We start from the raw sequence: 17600 nt of genomic DNA, 5'->3' as shown, positions 1-17600 counted from the left end.
TCATCTGTCAGTCCCCTGCTAGGGCCCCAAAGTGAAACCCAACAGGAAGTTGGAAGGCAAGAGCATTCTTGATCCAGAAATGTCAACTTCCCGGGGAAAGATGGAGCGTGGACTTGTAGGGACCACCAGAATATCCCCAGAATTAAGAGGGATGCTCAAGCTATTTAACACCTGAACAGCAGGGGGCACCAAACAAAGTGAGCGCTGACCAGAGTGACGCCAGCCATTAAAACCCCCAATGTACCTTTATAAGACTCAAGTCTTACACCCATCCACACCAGATGTGGACCTCTGGAAAAAAGAGCTCCATGACTCCAGGCGATTCGTTCAACTTCCCACCAGCTGTGGCTCAAATAGCCAAAGTCAAGTCCCTGCCGGCCACAGTCCATGCCCTTGTGGCTTAGGCATAGGGTTTCAAAAAAAACCCCAAACAAACAAAAAAAGGATGCTGAGACACCTTTTGCTCAATGTCTAACACCTTTTCTAACTGGTGAAAGTTCCAGAGTGTTGGCAAGGCCCAACCGTCAGACTCATTCCTCTAGTACGAGAGAATTTTCCAAACTATTTTGACAGATGAAATTGCAAATAATTAGCTTGATTCTGCCAACTTGAAATTACCAGGGATGATGTCTGCTGCTGTGTACTTGAGTTTCTGAAAGATAATCTAAAATTGAGAAGCAGGCCAGTGTTATCCTCGTCTTACCCTTCCACCACGCTGTTACAAGTGCAGGAGAAAACTTTGGGTTAGTCCCAAACATCTATGATAAATGCCAGGGAGTGTGCCAGTAGTAAAGTTACAAAGCACGGATCTGTTTATAACAGCAAGATTGAAAAGGTGCTCTCAGCTAAATGTCTTTTCACTAACATCAGCCATTTTTGCAGACAGATTCTATTTTCTCTGCTCTGTAAGTTCTTTTTGACTTAGAACAAGATTGGCACCTGAAAAATAAAGTACAGTGTGTAGAAAGTTTGTGTCTCCATGTCTATTCCTGTGCACTCCTCCTTCAAGGAGGGCTTTAAAAGTTTACTGCCCTTTATCCAAAGCCTACAGTCATTGTATCTTTTAAGACAGCTTTGATTAGCCTGGTGTCAGGAGCTCACCCCTGTAATCCCAGCTATTTGAGAGGCTGAGATCTGGAGGATGGTGGTTAAAGGCCAGCCTGGGAAAATAGTTCTTGAGACCCCATCTCCAAAAATAATCAGAGCAAAAATAGACTGGAGATGTGGCTCAAGCAGTAGAGCACCTGCTTTGTGAGTGTGAAGCCCTGAATTCAAACCCCAGTCCCACCAAAAAGAAATACGACAAAGAAAAGACTGCTGTGATTTATAGCAGTAATGGCCTCACTTCCCTCTTCCCTGTGCCTGCTCCTTTATCATGTGATTTTAGAGTTCCTCCCATAAAGGAGGTGGTGGTGTTACTCGCCTCCCACCCCTCCATGTATATCTTTGCCAGAACCGGCTGCTATAACAAAATACCACAGGGGGGGGGGGTTTAAAAGACAGACATTTATTTCTCACTATTCTGGAGGCAGTCTCTCTGGTTGGAGTCTGGTGAGCGCCTCTTCCTGTGTTGCAGATGGCCTCCTTCTCTCTGTGTCTGCGCATGGTGGAGCGACAGCTCATATTGGTCTCTTCCTCTTCTCTTAATGACACCTATCGAGTCAGGTGGGGCGCACATCACGACCTCCTCTAATCCTGATTCCCACCTCAGGACCCTTTCTTCAAACACCATCACACTGAGTATCCAGGTTCAACATATGAACCTGGGGTGAGGCTCACATTCAGTCCCTAACACCATGTGACCCACCTGGACCAAGAGAATAAGGAAGAAGCATGGTCACCAGTTCTGGGTGGGGCTTCAAAAGTCCTTGCATGACTGCTCCTCTTGCTCCCTGTGTTGCAGGAGGAGGACTGGGGATGTAAGGAGCTGCACTGCCCCAGCTGAAGTGGCTGAGCCCTTTCAGGCCTGGGACAAGCTCCCAGTTGGCCCACAGATGCACGAACAAGACTCACCAAGATCCTTCAAGCCCAGCCTGCAGCAGCTACCCCAAGCCTCCCTATAACTGCATGCACTGTGTTATTGCACAGCGTTGTGAGTTCATGCTGCTGAGTTTGGGGAAGGTTGCAAGGCGGCCATAGCTCGCCCACACAGTACGACTGCTGGAGTCATTACAATTTATACTTTTTCCCTATAAAGGAAGTTAGATATAGTGCTTAAAAGCATGAGGTACATCTAGTCTTCTCAAATTTGAATCCTGCCTCTGCTACATACAACATATGGGATTCAGGGCAAGGCGACTCACTTTCCTGACCTGTGAAATGGGTACAATGTGTTATCATGGAGAGTGTTTCTGCGTGTCAAGTGGGTCGGTGCCTATAAAGCACTTGCAGCTCTGCTGGTACAGAGCAGATTTGCTGCCACCTCTTTTAAAGAGCTTAGGGTGAGAGCACTTGGAGATGGGACTGTGGAGAGCTAGGTTGCCTTGGCACCACTGGTGAGACTTCAAGCTCACATCTTAGCATGGGATGAGCTCACTTCTCCCATGATAGGAAATGTCATCAGGACGCTTTTGAATTCTCCAAGATGACCATTTTTCTGTCTTCTGAGACATGGGCAGCCATGGATGAAGGACAATTTTCCTTTCCCCACATAGAAGAGATGTGACAGCCATGAAGCCAAGTCAGAGTGGCTCTAGACAATGTAGACCAGCCTTCAGAAGGTCACAGGCACTTGGATGTCACCTCCTTAAGCTGGACACTTGGTGTTCTTACTCTTCGGCTTCCAGAGGGTTCACCTGCCTAGAAGTTTTATGTGGCCACCACTGCCACTGCCACCCGGAATCTCCTTGTGCCACAACCTCTTCGGGGCAAGCACCATGCTGCACGAGGATCTTTGCCAAGCAGCTAATTGGTTAATAAGTTCTGTTAACAAACCACTCATTCCTCTGCCACTCACTGTGATAAAATTGTGTTTTATTGAGGAAAATGTAATGGTAGGAAATTGAAACACCTTCACAGTCATTGCTAAAGATAATCCAAGGGCAATTCAGGAACTGTTGAAAATAAGCAAGTGGCCACCTGTTAGGACCAGTCCTGGGCATGGCGATAGGCTCATGAGCCACCTGCCTCCTGTGGGCCCTCTCGAAGCCCTCTGTCCCAAGTAACAGCTGGAGACACTCATGCTGCCTAGGGGTGACTGTGTGCTTGCACCTCATTTCCCCAGCACAGCATCTTCATGGGCTTCCCTGCTCAGCATCAAAACCCTTCTAATGCCATCTCTCTTGGGATAGCATGGCACGTCACAGGTGTGCATGGCAGGTGCATGGCAGGGCCTTCTTCACAGCCCTTTACAAGGTGGCTCTCTCTGGTCCCCCCCTGGCCTGTGAGCTCCTTGAAGACACTAGCAATTTCCTGTTCACCTCATCATCTTTGTCGTGGCTTAGTAGACTGGCCTTTGTGTACCAAGCTCTCAGTAAGTAGGAGGGGAATAAAAAGAAGAAGGAGGAAGAGGTGGAGGAGGAGGAGAAGTATGAACAGGAGGGATTTCACAGGCGTCTCATCCATTCTGAGGACACTACCCACACTCCTACACAAATATGGAATGGTCCCCAGCCCAGGCCTCAGGTAATCTCTGGTGGCGACTAGACCTATGGAACTACTTCTGCTGTTCTCCCTGGGGGTAGCAGTTACAGGGACAAGTGTCAGGAAGCCCTTCCCACTCACATGTCTTTCAGGCGGTGTTGGTCCTATGCTAAGAGAGTCACAAAGGACAAGACATCAAAGTCTTGAAGAGCAAGGAGAACCAACTTGGCCGAGAAGCCCCACCATCAGTGAACTTACCACTTGTCAAGCCAGGATTTAGTGTGGTGCTCCTTGCATTTTAAGATCTCATAAGTCCTACAAAGTCGCAGGGCTGGTGACCACCTGGTCCAGTCCCCCCCTTACAATCTGCATTCCTTGCTAGGAGCTTTCTGTCCTGTGCATCCATTCTGCAGATGTGTGTGACCCAAGGTCAAGGAACTAGGAGCAGGGTACAGACCAGCACCAGCTCCTGGGCTCTTCACCAACACCTCTATGCTGAGCTGAGCCAGAGTGGAAAGACAAGGACAAGCTACTGTCCCAAACTACACTGATGACTGCAAGAGATGCACTGATTTGTTGTGAGCAGTGTCATAAACCTCTGCGGTAAGCATGTAGCGTGATACGTGTTGCCCAGCTGCCCTGTCCTGGCTCTGCTCTGCCGTACTGCCATCCCCTTGGAGCCCAAGTGATGACATTTGTTACATAATAACAAGGTCCTGCCAGAGCACAAGAATTAGCATTGAAAACTGGTTAAAAATAAAAGCATTTTTTCTTCTCATGCTATTTTTGTCTGCTGTGTGTGTGTGTGTGTGTGTGTGTGTGTGTGAGAGAGAGAGAGAGAGAGAGAGAGAGAGAGAGAGGGGGGTTGCATTTGGCAACTGTACACTGGACATTTGGTAGAAGAAAGGCCTGGTGCTAGGCTTTGGAGAAGGGCAGGGTGGGGGCCCCCAAACACTGAGGCATGGATGGTGGATGCTGCAGCCATGGTCCAAACCAAGAGAGCACAGATTTCCCAAGAGGGTAAGGGATGGCGTGGGATCAAATAAAGAAACTTGCAAATGTTTCAAATCAAGAATAGAGAGAAAATTCCAGATAGAAAGGATGGTTTGAGCCCAAACGATGTCAAAGATGAGTCTTTACCAAAGCTCAGGGCAGATCACACTTTTCTTATACAAATTATTCAGAAGAAACACAAAATGTGTGTGGGGAGCAATGATAGGAACATCTCATTACAGGTCAGTGATAAGTGAACACAGATGAAAGAGACTTTAAATCAGGGTGTCAATGAATCGAATCCAGCAGCGAATTAAAATAAACATGTTGTGACTAGTGAGTGTTACAATATGAAGTCAAGGACAGTATGAGGTTTTAAAATCTATCAGTGTAACTCAATACAGTAACTGATCAAAGGAACAGAGTAAAATGAGTAATCCAATAAATGCAGAATAAGTGATCAGTAAACTTCAGTACTCATTGTGGTTGAAAAAAGAAAGACAAGAAAACCTCTTATCAAACTAGAAAGATTAAAAATAATAGTTGCCAAGACCCAAAAGTAAACACCATACCTCATGGTGAAATATGGAAAAGTTCACAGTAAGGCAAAATGCCTGCGATCATATCCACTATTTACCATTGTGTTTGGATTCTTTGTCACCACGATAAATAAGAAAAAAATCAGCTTAAGAACTGGAAAGGCAAGCACAACACTTTTAGTATTGCAGAAGTTATGACTGTCTATGTGGAAAACCAAAGGAGTGCTGCACATAAGATTTCAGAACCTAAAACAGAATTCAGAAAGATGGTTAGATACAAAATCCATAGTTTAAAAAAATTGTAACGTTTCTACAAACCAGAAAGTGTATGAGAAATTAACCTATAACCCCAACTACACAGGAGATAGACACAGGAGGAGGGCAGTTCAAGGCCAGCTGCACCAAACATTAGTGAGACCCTATTTCAGAAACAAGCTGGACATGGGACACACACCTGTGATCCCAGCTACTCAGCAGGCAAAGGTAGGAGAATCATGGTTCGAGGCCAGCCTAGGCAGAGTTAGCTCAGCTCAAGACCCTACTGAACCTAGAATCTTCTTGTGAGACTGGGGTCTGCTGTGCCACAGTTCTTCTTAGCTCAGTAGCAGAGGGTTCCTGATCCACAGGGGATTCTGTCTCATGAATGTGAAGAATACAGTCCACAGACAACAGAGGGTGAGTGCAGAGACAAGAGTTTGTTAAGAGGAAGAACAAAGCTCCCAGTGAGACAGGGAGGGGTCCGGAGCAGGTTGCCCATGAAGTGACCAGGTCCAAGGATTTTATCCATTTACCCCAGAGCCTGACTCAATCTCTATGCTAATTAATGAATGCTAATCTATACTAATTAACACAGAAAGCAGCATTCTGGTTGGCTGTTCCTGCAACATTGTGATTGGTTGTGCCCTTTAAACCCTGGGGTTTTGGAATTTTTACTAGTCCTCCTAATGTCCTCACTCTGGTCCATCCCACTTTTCCTTCTTTCTGCTTTTTAAAGGTCACAGGGGGTCCTAGCTATACCGTGTAATTTTAGCTAACTACCTAGCTCACTAACTGAAAAACAAAATGAAAAGTAAAAGGACTTGAGGAATGGCTCAAGTGTAGAACACTTGCCTAGCAAGCTCGAGACCCTGAGTTCAATTAACGATGCCACAAAAAAAAGTCTCTCAAGCTTCAAGCCAGGGGAAGAATTTTTTATAAAAATTACTTTCCATCCCCAAAAAATCAGGAATCGAAACTTTGGTTGGTTTCAATTACAAGCCTTTTGTGAACAAAGTTAAAAGATGCATACAGACTGGGGTAGGTGCGGGAAATATATAGCTGAATTCTTATTAGAACATATAAAGAACTTTCAACACAGCAATAAGAAAAGAACATACAAAAGCAGCAACAGAGGAACCAAGGAAAGCAGAAGGGACAGAAAAGGAAGGTGGCCTGGCCAGTGCATGTGGGAGGGGAACACCAACCTCATTCCTAGTCAGGAGATGCTGTTCCCTGGGACCCATGGAAGGAAGTGCAGAGTCTGAAACAGCACAGGTGGGTGAGGCGCACCTGCTCCTCCTGGGGTAGGGTAGAGGTAGAGGCAGGGCAACCCCTAAACAAGCTACCCTGGCATCACAAGTCAAGTATGCCTTATCTGAAATGCTTGGGACCAGAAGTGGTTCGGCTCTGGAAATTTTTTGGATTTGGGGTTATTTGCATAGACATAGCGAGATAACTTGGGGATGAGCACAAATCCACTTATGTTTCATATACTCTTGAGACACACAGCCTGAAGGTAATTTTAGACAGTATTTTTAGTGCACCTGTAGGTAAACAAGAGACAGGTGTGGGATTTTCCACTTGGGACACCATGTTGGCACTCAAAAAGTTGAGGATTTCAGAGCATTTGGGCTTTCAGAATTCTGAATTAGGAATTCCCAACTTTTATCCAGTTAGAGCAAAATAACACAAGCACTAAAAGCCAGCAATTCCATTCTAGATCATATACTCCGGAGTTCTCCCTCACATGCATAAGGAGACATGCACAAAGATTTTCACAGCAGTATTGTTTACTCTGAGAAAGAACAAAAACCTAGAAAGAGTCTCCATGTCTATAACAAGAAGAGCCAATAAATGGGCTCTATGCATAAGTTAGATGACTTAACACAGTTAAGGGAATGATGTGTTGATGATTGCAAAAATACAATACTAATGACAACAGAAAAAACAGATTGTAGAATGAAACAAAAGCACGGATTGTCCACGACAAGTCTATGTGTAAAAGAATAAAGGAAGCTGGCTTGAGGGACACTCAGTAAACTCCTAAAGAAGAGCTCAAGCCTCCTGTGCTCTTTGCACTTGACATTTTGTGGCATTATTGTAAAGATGAGTGAGAAAGAAAAAAGCAAAGATTCAGCCTCCCTCCTGGGAGAGCTGCCCCAAGAGTTCTGTGTTTTGTGCATTCTTTATGTTTTCACTGCGGTGAAGAAACACTTGGTCTTTGTGTGCGGCGGGGGAGGGGCTTGGCAACTTGTACACACACCCCCTCTTGCATACATAGAGTTCAAAACGCTTTCAACTCACAACTTTCCCTGCTCCTGCTCAGGGCAGCTCTTGGCTAGGTGTTGTCATAACAACAAACATGCTGATTTGTAATGCAGATTCTTCCATTCTTACTCTGATGGAAACCACCAGAATGCAGGAGACTCTGTATTGGGTAGAGCCTGTTAAAACTCAAATGAGATATTAGAAGTTGGTTGGAAGCCCAGTAGGGAAGAAAATGTATGATTTATGAAGCAACCAAACCAAGACTCAGGTAAAGGTTTTAGGGATGCTCATCCATTCAGATCATGCAGTTCTGACACTTAACATTCCAAGTCTTGCTAGTCCTGTGACCGTGGTTCTGTGTTGTGTTGGAGAGGCCACATGTGCAAGCATGAACCCTCCCATCCAACTACAACTCCGTGCTCCTCCAATTGCTATTTGTTTGGCCAAGTTGCTTAAGGGCTTGATCAGGTTCTTCAGGAAAAGGGAGGCAGCAGGAAAAGGGGTGTGTGTGTGTGTGTGTGTGTGTGTGTGTGTGTGTGTGTGTGTGTGGAGAGAGAGAGAGACACACAGAGAGAGAGGGGGGCAAGGGAAAGAGAGAGACAGAGGCAGTGACAGAGTTGGATTGGCCCACAAGACTAGGGAAGCCTACAAATCCCAAGGTCTTTTGGATTTTGGAACTTAGTTTTGGATTTTGGCATATTTGCATATTCATAATGAGAGGACTTGGGTATGAACCCAAGTCTAAAGACAAAATTCTCTTGTGTTTCATACACATCTGATACACATAGACATGAATCTAGAGTTTGGGACCCCGCACCAATCTCCTGGGATTCCATATGCCAGGTCCAGCCACTTGCCCCAGAAGTCAAATAAAGAGGCATGGTGAAGGAAGAGAAAGGAGGCTTATCACACAGCTCAGGATTTGCCGTGGGAAGAGGCAGAGTAAGCAATCAGCCCATCTTCAGCCATCTTCAGGATATAGGCATGAGCGATAGGTTTAGGTAGACAGAAGAACTGGGGGGCAAGAGACAAAAGGTAGGCATGGTTAAACAGTCCCAGTCACAGGCATGGCCTGGTTGGTCATTATCTCGATTCTGGCTCTCTGATTCCAGAGAAGTTATTATCGCTTTCAGGACTTGAGGGGAGCCATCTGGTTCCCTAGACAAGACCACTCCTGCTCCGGGATGCAGCCTCATCACTATATGTAATTGTCCTCATTTGGAAGGTGGTCTGTCCTGCAAGCTTCCACTGTTCCTGAGGGGTAGTTCCAATCCCATGTCATAAAGATGTTATCGATCATCCCTGTCCTTCCTTGATTCCAAGGTGGCTTCAGGAGAGAGTGGCTCAGAGCAAATGACAACAGGTACAAAATGGAGACAGCGATCCCAAGCTTTTCACCTGGCTTTAGTTAATTTGTGGTCCCAAGTAATGAGTCAGTGCTTTTCAGAAAAAGCAGTTTGAGTGCCTCTTACAAACTGAAATTAATTTTATGCAGTATTTTCAGTGTCTGCAGTATTTTCAGTGTCTGCATTTGGACTTTCATCTCAAAGTAAAAGCCACATGCACATGCGGTCAGGTGTCCACTTGTGGAGTCAGGCTGGTGTTGAAAGAGTATCACACTTTAGGGTTTTGTTTTGCTTTTCTTGCAGAGCTGGGGATGGAACCCAGGGTCTTGCACAGGTTGATGAAGTGCTCTACCACTGAGCTGCATCCCCCGCCCTAAAAGTTCCAGCTTTTAGAACATTTCAGGTTTTGGATTTACACATTAGGATTGCTTAACCTAGATAATAAAGTTATGATTAAACTATAAACAGGTAGAATTAAACTAGCAGGCAATGGTAGCATGTTGTATAAGAGGGAAGTGTTTGGGTTAAGGGTTCTAGTCTTTGCCTCGCTTGGAAGCAGGGATACTGATTAATTTTAGATCTTATAAAGTAACATAGGCACATAATAAACAAATTTGACCAATACAGTAGGTCATAAGAAAGAGAAAGGGTACAATGAAAACATGTGACAATATCAAAAACAAAGTATGTTCAAAATAAATCTCAGTGTATCAGTGGACAGATCTAAGAACATGAAGAAGCAAAAAGTGTAAACAAACGAATCCCACCACCTAAAACAAGAGATTCTTAATGAATAAAAAGGAATCTAAGTGTTCTATGCTTTTATAAAAACAACACCAAAAATAAAATTACCCAAAGACTTAATGATTAGAAAAGGGTGTAAAAAAACAACCCTCAAACTTTCATTGTTTAAAGGCAAAATTATCTTCTTAGAAAACTCAAGGCATGTACAAAGTAATAACGCTAAATTGCAAATTTAGCAATTTTGCTGAGAACAAGCTGAAATATAAAAAAATCAATTGTACACATCAGCCAAACCAATTAGAACGTGTAGTTTTAAAAAGATAGCATACACACTAACCATAAAAACTTAAAGGTACCTAGAAAATAAACCTTTATGGAGAAATGTATGAAACTTTATTGAAAGACATAAAAGAGAAAAAAGACCTAGAGAAAGAAAGGTATGGGAGACAGAGTCTGTTCATTAGAACAAAGAACCAATATCATAAAAACGAAATTTCCCAAATCAGTCTGTAAAGTTAGTGTAATTTTAATCATGATCCTAACAGAACTTTCCATGGAAATGATGCAGAAGCAAGGAGGCAAAGTAAGTTTTAGAAAGAACAGTGTGAGGATGGTCTTTCCTTGCTGTACACCAAGATGTCATAAAGTTGGAACCATGACGACAGTGTGCCGTTGACTCTGAAACAAACAGGTCAGAGCTGAGGCTCTGATCAGATCAGACCCCATAAATATACAAACCCTTAATCCCCAAGAAATGTAGCATTCTAAATCCAGACTGAGAAAAAGAAATCTGCACTCAGACTAAGTAGCCATTTTTCCATATGGAAAAAAATTAATTAAATCTTTATGTCAATATACAAAGATCCACCCCAGGTAAATAAAATCCAAATTAAAAAGACAGACCTTTAACACATCTGAGAAAAAAATAAAGAGTACTTTTGACATCTTGGTAAATTATTTCTTTCAAGGAATACAAATGAAAAGAGAAAATGGTAAATCAGACACCATTACAATAGAATCATCAAGAGAACAAAAAAATCACAGCAAACAAAGTAAAAACAGAATGGGAGAAGATACAGAAAAACAGACACACAGAAAGATCTCCATCCAGGACACATAAAGATACCTACAATCCAGTGAGAAGTGGTCAAATGGGCAACAGAATAGAAAGTGAGGGCTATAGATAGAAAACTCGCAAACAACAAAACCTGAACAGTCTACAAACATACAGGAAATGTTTAGCCTCGCTGGGAATCAGGGAAAGATGAAGTAAAACAAAGAGGTCTTTTATCCCTCCCAGCCCTGGCTGTGCCTTCTGTCCAGATGCTACTGGGTGGGGGCAGAAAGCCAAGGAACAGAAGTGCCCACTGCTCATGCCATGGTTTGGACCAGACCCAGCAAAAACGAATGACAACAATATCAAGAGTTGGGAAGGATGCAGAGAACCAGGAGTTCTCATATTCTGGGTGGAAGAGCAATTTAGCTCAGTTTTGAGAAGAATCTGGCAATATTTTGTATCACCGAGATGCAAATACTCCTGTTCTCAGCATTTCCTTTGCTGTGATTGTACCCAGAAAAGACTCCCATGTGCTCAGAGAGTAACCGGCAAAGCCAAAAAGAGTATTTACCATAGCTCAACTTGTAATAGGAAAAAAATAGTTTTTGTGGTTTTGCAGAACAGGAGAGAGAGCCTAGAATCCATTAACAGAAAACTAAAGGAGTGATTTGTAGTTGCACGTGCACAACATACAGCCGGACGTCCGTTAAAATGGTCAAACCCCAGCTATGTGCGCGGATGTGGGTGAAACTATACAACTGTAGAAACCAGAAATGTAATGCCAAGCTAAAAAAAAAAAAAAAGGTTTCAGAATGATTTATTCAGCATGATGTCAATTTTGCAAGTTCGAAAAATGTAAAGCCAGTCTTCTACACACATCCTAAGCATGCGTGTGTGCCCGTGTGCAGGACACACACACACATAGCAAAAACAGGAAACCATGTGTGAGAATGCAAAACACCAAACCCTCTGGGAGGGCGGGAAGAGATGAGATCCAGAGGAATGCGCCAGGGAGCTTCAATTTGTCCATGAAACTCTAATGCTATTGAGTAAGTAAAGCAATTAGACGACGTGTTGAAATGTGGCAGGGCTCAGGAGTGGACAGAGAGGGATGGCTCCATTGTTCTCTTTATTCCTGCTGGATGCATGAAAATTTTCATTAGGCAATATCTTTTAACACTAGTCACAGTAGGAAAACCAGTTCAGATGCTGAGTAGATTTGGGGACGAGGCTGAAGACAGTAGACAGAAGCAAGCGTTTAGAGTAGCGTCTCATTTGGGATCCCCTCAGCAGAACTGGGGGTCTAACACCACATGGTTATATGCCATCCTAGGTCTAATCCCATGGGAATACCATCAATTTGTGTTCACATTCCAGACATATCCACAAGAGCTGGCTTTGGCACGGAGAGAATCTACTTTGATATAAAATATTATTGAATGTCACGAAAGAGTAATTTCTTGATACAGCATCAAATAACCATTTCCCAAAAGCGATATTTCAGCCATGAATTTTTTAAAAATTGCCTTGACAATAATATAAGAAAAGATTGCTTAACACTTTAATTTTACCATATGTAAACAAACCAAAAAACCAATAGTTCTAGGTAGTCTGAGTGTATTATTCCATCAATGAGATTACACTTAGCTTTAGACAGGTATGTTTTCAAATTTTTTAACTCTCAATCCATTGCGCCTGACTGCTAAGTCGGTCGACTGTCACCTACAGCAAAAACATCCCTGTGAGTTTCCTGGCATTGTGCTGACTTACAAGGAAAACGCTTAACTTGACTTTAACTTCTCACAAAGGTGAATAAAGATGTCTAAGGAAACTAGCACTGGTGTCCCCATCTACAATGTGTTCACTCTGTGCTATGGAGTCCTTGAAACACACAGTTCTAATGACCACTGGGGATGGAAGCCTGAAAATGTCCCCTCCCTGCTGGCTGGACTAGAACCAGAGGACAAGTGGATACTCTAGGCACAGACAGTGCAAAGGGGCTCCAGAGAAGAGTAGCCTTGATCTTGAAGGCCACTGGAAAATGTCATCATCTAAAACAGAAATTACAAGACACTGACAATAGAAAGATTTGCTCTTTCTATGTCCACCCCAGGAGAATGATCCATACAGAGTCAGGGTCTGTTGTATAGCCATCCAAAGAATCTGTGTGTCCAGTGGGGATGAACAGATGTATAACAGAACCTTGGAAAGCTGTGACTAAATGTCTACAAGCATCAGAGGGACATTAGGAGGTCAACGTCAGGAAGGTCTGAATTCAGATTTCAGCTTCACAACTTCATAGCTGTACAATCCTGGACAAGTTGTGTAACCTATCTGAGCCTCAGTTTTCTCCTCAGTAAGGTGCAAAGGCACACAGGCAGTGATGATAGCAGACCACACCCTAACATACTTGCAAGGTGCCTACCACACAGTGAGCACTCAGTAGACACTGGCTGCTGCTTTTATTATTATTGTCGCAATGTAACTAATGAAAGAAACTTACCTCTACCATACAGTGTACACTTTCTGGTGGAAGCAGTTTTGGTCTTGGTGGAAGGAAAAGGATCCTGGAGATTAGGAACTTGTCCCAATTTATCAGCATCAGCCAGGAAGATGACTTTGCCTGTAGATAAGAAAGCTTGGTTTTTTTAGACAATTCATCTGACTATCCTGGCTAGAGGGAGGAAATCTTCAGCAGATCCAGTTCCCGTCTTCTAACTGTATTCTCCCCAAGGAACTTCTCATCTATGATCTGATGCTAAGTAGGGCAGGCTAAATGACTCTCCCCAGCTTATAAACCAGGCTTTTTCCCACTGGATGTCATGGAATTAGCCTCTCAGAGCCTTGTGAGTTTGGTTGTGAGTCAGTTAGCAGTATGCTACTATGTATACAGATGCAGATCAGACTTCTGAATCTGCAGAAATATGGCTGGACAAGGGTTTGTGGTGACCTCCTCCCAGCCAGGGACTATGTCTTAGGAAATCTTGTTGAAATCCCCTAGCCTGCCATTGAGATGCAGCGGTCAGTGTGTGCTCTGGGAGCTCACGGAAAAGGACAATGGAGGCTGAATTTTCACTCCCATGTGAGATTTCATGGGCAATTCCAACGGGAAGAGGTTTGTCTCTTGGGGTCGCTCCACCATGATGCAGTGTCATCCATGCCAACAAGTGCCAGGCACTGTACAAATAAATATGCCTTATCTAGTCTTCCAAATTACCATATGCAGATAGCGTAAAGATAAGTAAATTGCAGCCAGTGAAGTCCCAAGGTCACAGAGCCTGAATGCCATTCTTTCCCAAGGCTGTGTTCTTCCCCCCATCCTTGCACGTCATTGCCAGGAAGCCATGGCTTTTCCCCAGACCCTCCCTTGGCAACAAGGCAAGAGTGCCTTGTTGGTGCTCAGCCCAGGCCACCATCCGGGCTCTCAGCTCTTCCCTGGACTCGGTGAGTGGGACACGGTCACCCTGTGCATGGGTTGGTCTTAGACAATATGCCTTGGTTTATGGCTGAAGGGAGTTACTATGCTAATTAAAAGGATGTAAATAGTCTATAAAATCAACTTCTATTAATTAGAAATCATTGTTTCCCCACCTCATTCAAGGAAGAGCTCCCAGTACTAGTGATCAGTGGGTGAGTTGGAGCACGGGTATAGCTAAGACCCCAAGTAGCCCCAGGCTATGGCTCAGGGATCATCTTCTGTTCTCCTCTGTGGTCTGTCCTCCAAAGGTGTCCTGATGTCTCTGTCCTAGAGGGACACAGGAGAGCTACAGCGGGAAAATACACATTCCCGCCTCCCTGGATGGGACTCAGAATCTCCTTTGCTGTAAAGAACCTCAGCCGTCAGCACAGGGGACTGGTGACTCACATTACCACGTCAGGACAGTGACAAACTGTGATTCTGAAACATTGTAGGTTTCCCAGACCACAGTCTTTGCAGCATAAATAGATTCTATCAATGAGTTTAAAAAACTCTGGATTAAGTATTGTTCAACAAGTGTTTTGGCTCAAAGCTTCACATCACATTTTCTGTCCGAGGAGTCCCCCAAACTATCCCAACCACAAAATTCCTGCTTCTATCTCTCATTAGTAAAAGTCAGTTTTAAAACTGACGACATGGACATTAGACGCCCCCCCACCACGACTCACACCCCCTCTCACGAGCATCACTGGGTCTGGGGGTGACCTCTTTTCCACTGCAAATGAATCTGTAGACTTCAATGTGAGTCCAGGGTGTTTTCTACCTTGTGGGCAGTGATGCCCAAGGGGCTGGTTTACACAGCAAAGCAGTGAATACACACATCTGGCTGGCTATTGGCTCATCCTCTGAAGCCAACATCAGTAGTTGGCAAAGTGAGTTTGTTGCCAGTAATTGGGCTTCAGAAGGTCTCTCCTGGGTCGTCCCAGTGACCATAGGTCCAGTCAAGGTTCTGGAATATTTTGGTATCAAAGAAGCCAGTCACCATAGTGACCCAAAAAGAAAAGAGGTATGTCAGTATTTTACCTTTGTTTAAAACTTATATTAAATTCTATGACTGGGCTCTGGTGAGTGAGTTTCACATTCTGTGTCCTAATGAAATCTGATCAGAGTATCAGACACTCCCGCGTCTACACAGATAACTGCCTGAGGACACGGGCTCAGTCAGTGTGGGACATGGACTACATCACTAGAATAGTCCAGTTTGGGAGTGTCTTTGAGCTTCCCCTAATCCTTCTATAGTACAGGCAGATGGACTTAGGGTATTAGACCAGCCCAGAACAAAGCACCTCCAGGGTGGTCATGAGAGCTCCTTCCTGCTGAATCCCAAGCAAACCCACCAGGGGCCTCAAAAGTCCAGCAGGGGCTCCAGAGCACAAAACCGACCCTGGAAGGAGACCCAGATATCACTGAGCCTGGAAGCAGGCCGAGGATCCCCACTCAAGATCCTGCATTTACTTACTTACTTACTTAGCTAGCTAGCTAGTTATTTCCTGGTCCCGTAAAGTGGGCCAGAATCCTTTTAAGAAGTGTGTAAATACTTGGGTCCTTCTTGGTACTTAGAACTCAGAGCTTACTGTTTTTTTCCTACACGGTTCAAGGAGGGATGGTGTTTACAGTTTTACAATCTTTTACTGTGCTATACGTTCTTAACAGAATGCAGGGGATGTCCAACTCCTACGGAGAGCCAGCCATGTGAAATCCCATCAGCATCTTGGAGGAGCAAGGCCCCAGGGTACCCAGAGGCGGGGTTGGTGGCCTAGTGGAGGCCTGGAGTCAGATCCCTGGCTGATTTGTTCTTTTAACAAATCTTCTTAGGTGTTCATATGGAGCTCTGTTCCAGATGAACTGATGAACCCCAAAGACCTGGTGAACCCCAAAGACCTGGTCTGGGGGAGCTTTCTGTTCAGCAGAGCCCAACACATCACAGTAAACATATACCTAAACTATTCCCATCAAAAGTTAAAAGGGGACTAGGGCAAAAGGGAATAAGTAGGCCAGGAGAAAGGAGATCAGAGGGTATTAGGAGACCCAGGGCAGAGGTGGTAGAGGTAGGGGGTAAGGATTTTAAATACAAAAGTCACCACAAGATACTTTTCTTTCTTTCTTTCTTTCTTTCTTTCTTTCTTTCTTTCTTTCTTTCTTTCTTTCTCTCTCTCTCTCTTTCTTTCTTTCTTTCTCTCTTTCTTTCTTTCTTTCTTTCCTTCTGATAGTACTGAGGGTTGAACTCAGGGCCTTGCACCCACTAGACAGGTACTCTGCCACTTGAACCATACCCCCAGCCCTTTTAGTTTTAGTTATTTTTGGGATAGGTTCTCACATTTATGCCTAGGTTGTCCTGGACCAAAGTCTTCCTATTTTATACCTCCCAGAATTGTGATGACAAGTAGGCACCACCACACTCAGTATTGGTTGAGGTGTGGTCTCACTAATTTTTCACACAAGGTTGGTCTTAAACCATGTTCCTCTTGACCGAGAAGCTAGGATTTCAGGTGTGACACACTGTGCTCATCCCTATAAGATGACATTTGAGCACATTCTTGAAGTAAGCCTGGGCGAAAGTTTATCAAACCAAAACAGCAGAGGGAAGGGCTTGTGCAAAGGCCCTGGGGTAGGAGCCTACCTGGCGTGCACAGGCAATCGAGTGTGGCTGGATCAGAATAAGCAGGAAAGTGATGGAGGAAGAGATCAAGGCGGTAAGGGGGAAAAGACTCAGGGAGGACTGTGGGCCCTGTGAGAAGTTGGGGGGAATTTCAAGCTTAGTAACATGGATCTGCCATCCCACCCAGCCTCAGTGTTCTCACTTCTCGTGGGGATGATGATGCAATGACGCCTGCTCTACAGGTGACGTGAGTTTACATGAGGTCAAGCTCCCAGTCCAGTGACTGGCATCCAGTGAGTCCACAGGTTACCATGGTTGCATTGCCCTCCCTCTCCTCTCTCTTCATATTGGAAAGGGAAAGCCACTTCCCTCTAGTGGCGCCCTCTGCTGGTCTGAGACTGTACTGCCACAGCATCTCTCACCCAAGTGACTCCCAAATCCCAAGCCTTTGGGATAGAGGGCCTAACCGTCCTTTTTAAGAACAGTCAAACAAGGTTTCAGAAAAGGGGTTGGCTGAGTGTGCGGCAGCTACTCCACCGCCAAGCAGGACTTTGAATCCAGATCTCTCTGACTTCAAAAACCGACCACTGTTCATCTGGCCAGAGCAAGCAGACGTGGGAATGGATGTAACAGCGGTGTTTGGGTGCTTCTGGTCACGGTGCCCTCGCCCCCTGTGGTACAGGAGAACAGAGAGAGAGGACTTTATATGCACGTGTGTATCCCTCTCCCCGCACAC

The 17600-nt window shown here is 44.6% G+C and overlaps 1 protein-coding gene and 1 long non-coding RNA gene across 3 annotated transcripts in view; one reads left to right on the top strand and one right to left on the bottom strand.

Moving 5' to 3' along the window:
- Kazn (kazrin, periplakin interacting protein) overlaps window positions 1-17600 on the top strand; it is a 1020937-nt gene that overhangs the window by 444839 nt on the left and 558498 nt on the right. The window lies entirely within an intron of this gene.
- LOC141425032 (uncharacterized) lies at window positions 8526-10895 on the bottom strand. The gene is made up of 2 exons (XR_012450108.1): window positions 10861-10895; window positions 8526-10408 (listed from the first exon to the last, which is right to left on the bottom strand). It is a non-coding gene; the product is annotated as an uncharacterized lncRNA (long non-coding RNA).

The sequence above is a fragment of the Castor canadensis genome, chromosome 7 (genome assembly GCF_047511655.1).
Source record: "Castor canadensis chromosome 7, mCasCan1.hap1v2, whole genome shotgun sequence".
Classification (NCBI taxonomy): Eukaryota; Metazoa; Chordata; class Mammalia; order Rodentia; family Castoridae; genus Castor; species Castor canadensis.
Note: the sequence above shows the minus strand (reverse complement) of the source record. Positions and strands in the feature narration are given on the sequence as shown.